We start from the raw sequence: 11,420 nt of genomic DNA, 5'->3' as shown, positions 1-11,420 counted from the left end.
TAGAACTTAGAACTACCTATACCTAACCAACCTAAGGACATCACACACATCCATGCCCGAGGCAGGATTCGAACCTGCGACCGTGGCGGTCGCGCGGTTCCAGACCGTAGCGCCTAGAACCCCTCGGCTACCCCGGCCGGCAGTTTTCTTAATCCTTGAGAATCAACTCACTGTTGACATATGTAAAAACGTGTGCATCTAATCTATCGACCAAACCATACGGGTTATGGTTATTCTGAGTTCATTAAGCAACTGCGAAAGAAGACGTAAGTTCGAGTCAGGAAGTATGTATTATTCCAATGATCAACGTACAAACTTATTAAGAGCTCCTACACAAGTCGAGTGGTTCTAGGTGCTTCAGTCAGGAACCACGCGGCTGCTACGGTCGCAAGTTCGAATCCTGCCTCGGGCATAGACGTATGTGGTGTCGTTAGGTTAGTTTGATTTAAGTAGTTCTAAGTCTAGGGGACTAATGACCTCAGATGTTAAGTCCCAAAGTGCTTAGAGCCATTTGAACCTACACAACCCCGCAAGTTCCCAGTCATGCAGTTTTACATTCATTTGTGAATAAGATACTGCAAATACACTGATTTTTCATTTAATTCCTTTAGCTGTGAAGGTTTAAACGTTTGATAGGCAGTCACTCCTGATTACGTCTGATGTGAACCAGACAGGTATCGAATAGGTATCTATCTTGACCGAGGATTTCTTGGTAAGATGGAGGCAAAGTGTTATCTTAGATACGGAATCGTTGGAAGTAATTTCAGGTGTGTCCCAGAGAAGACAGTTGGGACCCTTGTTATTCATGTTGTACATTAATAACCTGGAAAACAGTATTAACAGCAGCCTCTGACTTTTAGCAGATGATGCAGTTACATATAATGAAAACGTCCTGAAAAGACCTGCACAAATATTCAATCCCTTCTCGATAAGGTTTCAAAGTAGCGCAATGACAGGCAACTTGCTTAGAATGTTCAGAAGTGTAAAACTCTGTACTTCGCAAAACGAAAAAGACCACAGTATTCTATGACTACAATATTAATTAGTCACAATTGGTATCAGCCGACTTATACAAATAACAGAAAGCATCAATATTAGAGATAGGAAACTGATCATATGGGCTCAGTCGCATGTAAAACTGGCGCTAGAATTCCGTTAATTTGTAGGATAGTTTGACAATGCAATCAGTCTACACAGAAGATCACTAACAAAACATTCGTGTCACCGATCATAGAAAAATACTCGTGTGAGATCCCTACCAAACAGGACTAACACGGAATATTGAACGTTCACAATGAATGGCAGCATGAATGGCCACAGGTTTGTTTTATGCATTGGAGAGAGTCATGAAGATGCTGAATAAACTGAACCGGCAAACAGTTTGAACATACAGGCAAACTATCCTGTGAATGTTTACTTACGGAATTTCAAGTGTCAAATGGTTCGAATGGCTCTGAGCACTATGGGACTTAACATCTGAGGCCATCAGTCCCCAAGAACTTCGAACTGCTTAAACCTAACTAACCTAAGGACATAACACACGTCCATGCCCAAGGCAGGATTCGAACCTGCGACCGTAGCACTCGCTCGGTTCCGGACTGAAGCGCCTAGAACCGCTCGGCCACACTGGCCGGCTTTCAAGTATCAGTTTAGCTGAAGAATCGAATGTTCTACGACTCCTACTTATCGCCCCGGTAGCAATCACGAGGTAAGGTTAGACGGAATTGGACAGTGTCTACAGGGGCATTGTGCAATCATTTTTCCGCACTGCATGTGCAAATGGAACAGTATGAAGCCCTAATAACTACAAGGAGAAGAGCCCTGTGTCAGGTACTTTACAGTGTTTTGTAAATATGTATAAGATGCAATGTTTCGTTCACGTGCCTCTGACTGAGTTCAGTCTATCGTACACCAACAATTTTGATTTCGCCTCTCACATTTCTTGTTACCTGTCATTTTCATAACAAAGAACTTCTATGTCTATGTCGCTGCATTTCTCACCAACCTCAAAGAGAAATCGACGCAGCTCGAGACTCCTGTCCGTCGACAGTTATCCTCTTTACGTTAGCGCAACAACTGCATCTTCTACTATCGTATATATCCATATACAGAGTGGAGAAAATAAAACGGGCACGGAAAATATGTAATGTGTGGTGTCACCGCCAGACACCACACTTGCTAGGTGGTAGCCTTTAAATTGGCCGCGGTCCATTAGTATACGTCGGACCCGCGTGTCGCCACTATTAGTGATTGCAGACCGAACGCCGCCACACGGCAGGTCTAGAGAAACACCCTAGCACTCGCCCCACTTGTACAGCCGACTTTGCTAGCGATGGTTCACTGACTACTTACGATCTCATTTTCAGAGACGACAGTTTAGCATAGCCTTCAGCTACGCCATTTGCTACGACCTAGCAAGGCGCCATATTCTTCAAGAATGTATTCTGAACGGATAATATTGTGAATCATGTACCGTCAAGAGCGACGTTCATCATTAATGGATTAAAGTTAAGTATCAAACTAATTACGTCCACTTTCTGAATTCTAAGTCTTTGCCATGTTCCAGACCTCACGTCAGTATAGTTCTTCCCTCCTCACGCCAGCCTGCGTGAGCTAAAACGCGTGCATTTCGGCCTCCATTTGTTACACCTTAAGATATGCAATCCACGTTACATCATCTGTTGCTGGGGCAGATGGTGTAAGTTTGGTTGCCTACCTTAAGGTGCATTAAGTATTCTCTATGCCTGTTTTATTTCCTCCAATCTGTAGACCCTATAGGCCTACCCCTTTCTTCCACCATTCCTTCATCTCCAGCGTTCAGTAATGTCTCAGGTTGTAATATGTGCCTAATTATTCCTTCTCTTCTTTTCTCAGTTTGGTTTCACGGCTTTTCACTTCTTACATAGTCAGTTCACTGACTAAAACGTTACAACGCTCCCTTGCGCCAGTTTGCACCCACACGAACGAAACACCCATACTGCAAGACTTCCACCATGTGTCGCCAAATGGCCAATGCTCTCTATAACTGACCAACGGAGCACGGCATGAGACAGAAAGATATGCAGCAACCGCAGAAAACCCTGGAAATTGAATGAGAGATGCGTAACAGTTCTCGATCAAAGAGTACAAGTGGCGGGGGTATACGATACCGCTAGAATTTGATACAGCATTCTGGAAAATTTATCGTTGCACTGAAAGCAACAAAACGGAATTTAGAAGGAAGGCTAAAGCAGGTGCACTACCATGGGATAAATCATTGTGGTGACAGACTGAAATTGACACTATCTTCTTTGACTGGAAATATCTCATTGTACCAATTTCCATCCCTAATTGGCGTCCCACTGGAGGCACAAGTGAGTGATTTAGCCATTTTGATTACGTCTATGGTTACTAGAAGGGCCAAAGGTCTTTACGCAAACGAGATTTTATCAGCTGTCACAGGGTCACAACGAATAGTACAGCGATTCAGTTTTTCCGAAAGCAGAGAATTACAACAGTATTCGATTATAATGTTTTTTTTAATACTTTACTCTAGTGAACGTGGCACTGCTTCGCAATGGCGAAAGAGTTATGGGAGTGGTTCATATTACCTGATCTCCTTTTCCTACATCTACCCATCTCCCCACCCCCCTCTCTCTCCCCATGTCCTCCCCTCTTTGTCTATCTGTCTCCTCATTCTCCCTGTCTTTGTCCATTTCCTCTCCCCCTGTGCGTCTACTACTCTCCCCCCCCCCCCCCCCCACTCTCTGACAATGAACTTTGTTTATTGTTATTACAAAAGAAACATTGATTTGGAATTGGGGTCGCTTAAAAGGAATGGTTAAATCGACTGGGGTCAATGGTATACGCGTATGAGGGAGACCTGTCCAGCTGCTGGATCTCTGAGGACAGAAGCTTCAGTGTCAGTAATTTGCAAACTTTTAATCTGCAAACGGGTGGGATTACTAAGTTTAGAACGTTTCAGATTCCGTAGTAGTATTCCAGTCATAAACTCATAAGCTATAAATACTGTTTTCCTGTTTCCGTTAAAACCAATTTTCTGAAAGCGAGAAAGAAAAGGAAATAGCACATTTACATTTTCACTACATAGAATTTTTTTTTTGGCACAGCCAGTTTTAACAAAAACCTGTAAATTTCTATCGAAACAATAACAGCCGATGTTCGTCCGAATGTTCAATAGAGAATCGTGTAAAAAATCTGAAGTAAATCGTTCAAGAACGTTTCAGGATTTTTGGAAACAACGTTAAATAACTTTTCTTCTTTAAATACCTGTATCAGCTATGATCATGCTCAAATCGGTATGTATTAATAAAATTATACACTTCTGACAGTGGGGGGGGGGGGGGGGGGGGCGGTCTGTAGTATTATGAATCCGATATTTGGGAAACAATACTGATTTTCCGATACACTTTTTTACAGTTAAAACGTCACACAGAGAAGATGAAACCTGGTCGTATGGCACAAAAGCTTGCGGACAACGTTTTGGGACTGAAAATTGAATATTGATCTGAGATGAGATACGTCAGTTGGAAAATTAGTTATTCTTCTAAACCAGAGAGACAGGACACACAGCGCAGAGAAAATTACTGCCCTGATAACTTTACATAAATCGCAGGTATTAATGTCACTGACTGTCCGCAGCTCGTGGTCGTGCGGTAGCGTTCTCGCTTCCCACGCCCGGGTTCCCGGGTTCGATTCCCGGAGGGTCAGGGATTTTCTCCGCCGCGTGATGACTGGGTGTTGTGTGCTGTCCTTAGGTTAGTTAGGTTTAAGTAGTTCTAAGTTCTAAGGGACTGATGACCATAGATGTTAAGTCCCATAGTGCTCAGAGTCATTTGAACAATCTTTTTAATGTCACTGACTGAGCTTAAACACAGGGCTGAAAAAAAAAGACTGAATGAAAGACTCATTATTCCAGCTCCGCGGAAGCTGAACGTCTGTACCAAAAGCTGCCCCATTGCCGTTGTAATTATGTCATCCCCCCGTACGAGTTACCACAAAAAAAAAGGAAAGTAAAATTGTTGGCACGGCGGAGCACTCTTCGCCATTTGTTATGCAAATGAAGAGGGCACCCGCAAAGGCAAACAGTGGGAAACGCCGGTCCAGCCGCACTACGTCAGCGGAACGCTGGGCACAGCACGGCGCAGACCCACAGGGCACAGTTGTAAGCCCATCCAAAGTCGCGCAGGCGTTTCATCCGCCCAGCCACCTGTCCCTGGGTCCGCGCGGTCGTTGCTGAAGCGCCTGTAAAGCGTTTTGCATTTCCCAGCTGCCCAATTTTGCCTCTGCCGCAACTAACGTTTACATCCAGGTGCGTGACGCGTCCAATAATCCCTCTTCCACTTACATAGTACTATCTACATCTATACCTTTTTCACTACTTTCCAATTCACAATTAAGTGCATGGCAGAGGGTTCATCGAATCACCTTCAAGCTATTTCTCTACCCTTCCACTTTCTAAAAACAGCGCGCAGAAAAAACGAACGCTCAATTCTTTCAGTGCTAGCTCTCATTCCTATTATTTTATTACAATGATCATTTCTCCCTATGGAAGTGGGTGACAACAAAATAATTTCGATTTGGAGGAGAAAGATGGTGTTTGACATTTCGTGAGAACACCCTGCCGCAATGAAAAACATCTTTGTTTTAGTGCTTGCCATCCCAACTCGCGTATCATATGCGTGACACTCTCATCCCTGTTTCGCGATTAATTTTTCCCAAGTCCTCCGTCATATATGTCCGATGCGGATCCCACACCGCGCAGCAGTACATCAGAGGAAGGTCAAGCGTAGTGTTTGCAGCCTATTGAGTAGAACCGTTGCATCTTCTAACTGTTCTGCCAATAAAGCGCTGCCTTTTGTTAGCTTTCCCTGCAATATAATTTATGTGATCGTTCCGAATTAAGTTACTCGTAACTGTAATCCCTAAGTATTTAGCTGAATTCACAGATTTCAGGTTTGCGTGATTTACCGAGTAACCGAAATGAAGCGTATTCCTTTTGGTACTCAAGTGGATGAGTTCGCTCTTTTCATTATTTAGAATCGATTGCTACTTTTCGCACCACACGGATATCATAGGTAAACCATTTTTCAAATGGTTCAAATGGCTCTGAGCACTATGGGACTTAACTTCTGAGGTCATCAGTCCCATAGAACTTATAACTTCTTAAACCTAACTAACCTAAGAACATCACACACACCCATGCCCGCGGCAGGATTCGAACTTGCGACCGTAGTGGTCGCGCGGTTCCAGACTTTAGCGCCTAGAATCGCTCGGCCACCAAGGTCGGCTAAACCATTTTTCAATTGGTTTTATAAGCTACTGACGTTACCAAACGATAAATATGCAAAATATCTGAGATGGGCTGCCGAGATTGTCTCCTAAATCGGTTATATAGATTAGGAAGATCTCCTTGACGAATGCCAAATAACACTACCTTTCTGACAAGAAATCAAGAATACAGTCGAACAGCTAAGGTACACCGTAAACACTCAATTTTATTAGACGTCGCTTGTGAGGAACGATCTCAAAAGCCTTCCAGAAATCTAGTAATATGGAATTAATTTGTGATCCCCTGTCTATAACAGCTAGTTGTGTTTCATAAGAACGATATTTTCTGAATCAGTTCTGACTATATCTCAATAAACTGTTTTCTTCGAGCCAAGTCATTACGTTCGAACGCAGTATACAGGGTGATCCATTGATAGTGACCGGCCAAATATCTCACTAAATAAGCATCAAACGAAAAAACTACAAAGAACGAAACTTGTCTAGCTTGAAGGGGGAAACCAAATGGCGCTATGGTTGGCCCGCTAGATGGCGCTGCCATAGGTCAAACGGATATCAACTACGTTTTTTTAAAGAGGAACACCCATTTTTATTACATATGCGTATAGTACGTAAAGAAATATGAATGTTTTAGTTGGACTACAATTTTCGCTTTGTGATGGATGGCGCTGTAATAGTCACAAACGTATAACTACGTTGTATCACGTAACATCAGCCAGTGGGGACGGTATTTGCTTCGTGATACATACCTGTGTTAAAATGGACCAATTGCGGAAAATGTCGATATCGTGTTGATGCATGGCTATTGTGATGAGAATGCCCAACGGGCGTGTGCTATGTTTGCTGCTCGGTATCCTGGACGATATAATCCAAGTGTCCGGGGGGGGGGGGGGGGGGGGGTGTTGTTTGGGGAAGAAGACCAGACAGCGAGGTCATCGGTCTCGTCGAATTAGGGATGGACGGGGAAGGAAGTCGGCTGTGCCCTTTGAAAGGAACCATCCCGGCATTTTCCTGGAGCTATTTAGGGAAATCACGGAAAACCGAAATCAGGATGGCCGGACGCGGGATTGAACCGTCGTCCTCCCGAATACGAGTCCAGTGTCTAACCACCAAGTGTACAGACTGTTCGCCGGATAGTTAAGTTATTTAAGGAAACAGGAAGTGTTCAGCCACATGTGAAACGTCAATCACGACCTGCAACAAATGAGGATGCCCAAGTAGGTGTCTTAGCTGCAGCCGCGGCTAATCCGCACATCAGTAGCACACAAATTGCGCGAAAATCCGGAATCTCAAAAACGTCGGTGTTGAGAATGCTACATCAACATCGATTGCACCCGTACCATATTTCTATGCACCAGGAATTGCATGGCTACGACTCTGAACGTCGTGTACAGTTCTGCCACTGGGCACAATAGAAATTACGGGACGATAACAGATTTTTTGCACGCGTTCTATTTAGCGACGAAGCGTCATTCACCAACAGCGGTAACGTAAACCGGCATAATATCCACTATTGGGCAACGGAAAATCCACGATGGCTGCGACAAGTGGAACATCAGCGACCTTGGCGGGTTAATGTATGATGCGGCTTTATGGGAGGAAGGATAATTGGCCCGTTTTATCGATGGCAATCTAAATGGTGCAATATATACTGATTTCCAACGTAATGTTCTACCGATGTTACTACAAGATGTTTCACTGCATAACAGAATGGTGAGGTACTTCCAACATGATGGATGTCCGGCACATAGCTCGCGTGCGGTTGAAGCGGTATTGAATAGCATATTTAATGACAGGTGGATTGGTCGTCGAAGCACCATACCATGGCCCGCACGTTCACCGGATCTGACGTCCCCGGATTTTTTTCTGTGGGGAAGGTTGAAGGATATTTGCTATCCACCGACAACGCCTGTCAACATGCGTCAGCGCATTGTCAATGCATGTGCGGACATTAAGGAAGGCGATCTATTCGCTGTTGAGAGGAATGTCGCTCCACGTATTGCCGAATGCATTAATGTGGTATTTACAGGTAATCACGCTGTAACAGCATGCGTTCTCAGAAATGATGAGTTTACAAAGGTACATGTATCACATTGGAACAATCGAAATAAAATGTTCAACCGTATCTACGTTCTGTATTTTAATTTTTTAAAAAAACCTACCTGTTACCAACTGTTCGTGTAAAATTTTGAGCCATATGTTTGTGACTATTACAGCGCCATCTATCACAAAGCGAAAAAAGTGGTCCAACTAAAACAATTATATTTCTTTACGTACTACACGAATATGTAATAGAAAATGGGCGATCCTGTTTAAAAAAACGCAGTTGATATCCGTTTGACCTATGGCAGCGCCATCTAGCGGGTCACCATAGCGCCATCTGGTTTCCCCCTTCAAGCTAGACAAGTTTCGTCTTTGTAGTTTTTTCGTTTGACGCTTATTTCGTGAGATATTTGGCCCGGTCACGATCAATGGACCACCCTGTATATTCCGCACACCAAGTGGAATAATTCTTGTCATGGCTAGCCTTCGAAAGGACTCCAGTTATTGTGACGGAATGTCAATTCCTGCATGGATCTTGTTTCGCCTTGGGTCTTTCAATGCTCTGTCAAATTCTTCTCTTGCCTTGCTATGATATTGCCTTCGTGTCCCTTATAATCGCTGCATTATAGCTGTATAGTGAACATTCCCCTTGATGGGTGGAGAAAGATACCCTTCTGATAGTGAATAACTATGGCAGTCATTTGAGAGCTCCAGCACAACAGCGATCAAGAAAAACTCACAACGGACTATGTCGTTAAAAAAATTGGTCATGTATGTCTTAGGAGACCGTCGTTACGAGTTCGACCGTGGAAGTCTCCGCCAGTCTTGTGATTAAGGGTTTGAAATGGACGTCGAAGTTTCTCAGAAGTGCTGGCTGGCTGCGAGACAGAGACGCAACAATAGCGGCACATAACAGCAGCGCAAGCAAATATTAAGAGTGTCCTACTCAAACAGTTTACAGTAGTCTGTACACAGGCGGATGTTTGTGCCACCTAAGGCGGCGGCTGAGCGCGTTGAGAGAGGACTCCAGGGAACGGATACTCGGGGCAGAACAAAGGACGGCGCACAGTGTGCCAATGACCAGAGGAAGCTGAACTCTGACTATTAGGAAACGTTAGGGGCAGAATATTTACAGAATATAAGAAAATTTCCGAGATACAAAATGGAAACACAGGAAATGTGTGATAGGGGCACGTGTGGAAATCCCGCATGCCGTCCTGGGCAGAGGACTTACGACGCGGTTTGCCGTTGTATTTCTCCGTTCTGCTATGACGTGCATACGGGGACATACGGTGAAACACTGGGGGCACTTAAATTTAGTCACATTCAGATATAAGAAAGTTGAAAGAAAATGAATCATGTTAAAAAAAAAGCATAAGGTAAATTTCTGAAGATACTGTATAAAGGAAGATGGTATAAGGTATCATCACACCAGTATATAAGGAACAGGAGTGGAACCTAAACTGAGCCCTGTGGGTGTCTCTTCGTGATTTCGGCCCAGTCACAAAAATTTTCTCTCTTTCCAACATTGTTTGAATTATTCAGCACACGTCTTGTATTTTCTTTGTTAAGTATGATTCAAACCAATCGTTTCTAAGGTCACCAGTTCCAAAAATCGTTTTTTTCTAAGGGAATAGCATGAGCTACGCAATCAAACCCCTTAGAAAGATATCAGAAATTACCATCTGGACTCAGGACAAATACCTGGACGTCATACAGAGCTTGTTGTCACCAGCCCGTGAAGCAGGCTTGCGCCGTGGCAGATGATTCCACTGTACCGCCATCGTTACGCACGGCATTATCATTGTGTTGACGCCGGCAGTTATTGCTGAATAGAGGACTCAGCGACTGCAAGTGGCGTACAATAAGCTGCGGTAGGTTGAAGTGGCGTCCTGACGGCAAGATACTCCACGCTCCCACGCTATCGACTTTTAAGACATGCGTGGCCTTCCGTACAACAGTTGTATGTGACAGCAGTCGATGAAATCCGCTTTTGAGAAGAACCGAGCAAGGTTTGAGCACAGTTTCAGGAAACTCTACTCTGGTTTGGAAGTGGTGGGGCTCAGTTCGTTGCCCGGAAATCCTGTCTTAGGTTTACCTTAGTTTCTGTAAACTGGTTACAGCGATTGCCATGATAGTTCTTTTGAAAACAGCGCGCCTAAATTCCTCCATCATTTCCTTATCAGAACTTGTGCTTCGTCCTTAACTGTCTCCTTGTTAATAACGCGTTAAACCTCAGTCTTCCTTCTTTTTCTTTTGACAATAGAGCACACCCACTTAGTTTTGCTAGTGTCGATTTGTGCATGTACAATTCTGCCTCCTAGATTGACAGTGTGAACTTAGCAGCTACACTCTGACGTGGCATATAACTAAGAGAAAACCTTTCAATTGCATTCGGGGATCTGGTGCGGCAAGACGGTTTTCAGTCCACAAAATAGATAGTGCTGAAAAGTTTTTTTTATAAACATATGCGAACTGATATTTATATTTACAATAATTTGTTCATTTTCCAGTTTTGTTGTGTAAACTATGGCTTACGTTCTTAATGTATCTCTTGCGAGCCACTGTAGAATTATGTTCTGTTTCTCACATGCATAAATATTGTCTAGGTTGTAATAATAACATCACCTGACCTGAACACATTATTCTGTGTGCAGGGTAATGTAATGGCGCAGTTAGATATATTTATCTACGTAAATTGATATAGAGGTTGAGGAGATTTTGTTATTGAAACCGACCAGGCAGAAGTACAGCAACATTCATGGTACACTCTTTCTTCTCTCTCAGCGTAAAAAGGCATAAAGATATTTGCATACTGCAAGTTTTGACATTTTTAAAAGTGCTGAGAAAGATAGATTAGGCAGCTGGTATCCAACTTCTCAGTGAGAGTCTTTTAACTAAACAGGGACAGCTTTGCATTTTTTGTGCTCCTATAGTATCATTTTTCCGCTGGTCCCCTCCTTTTCCCTGCGGCAACAGGGCATATAGCTCATATGAAAAGAAATTTACTGGTCAGTAACATTTATATAATTTATTTACGTGATTCTGAAATAATGCATAACTAATTTTACACATCAGACCGGATTTTA

This window comes from Schistocerca serialis, chromosome 2 (assembly GCF_023864345.2).
Source record: "Schistocerca serialis cubense isolate TAMUIC-IGC-003099 chromosome 2, iqSchSeri2.2, whole genome shotgun sequence".
NCBI lineage: Eukaryota > Metazoa > Arthropoda > Insecta > Orthoptera > Acrididae > Schistocerca > Schistocerca serialis.
The sequence above is the reverse complement of the archived record's forward strand: the minus strand, read 5'-3'. Positions refer to the sequence as shown.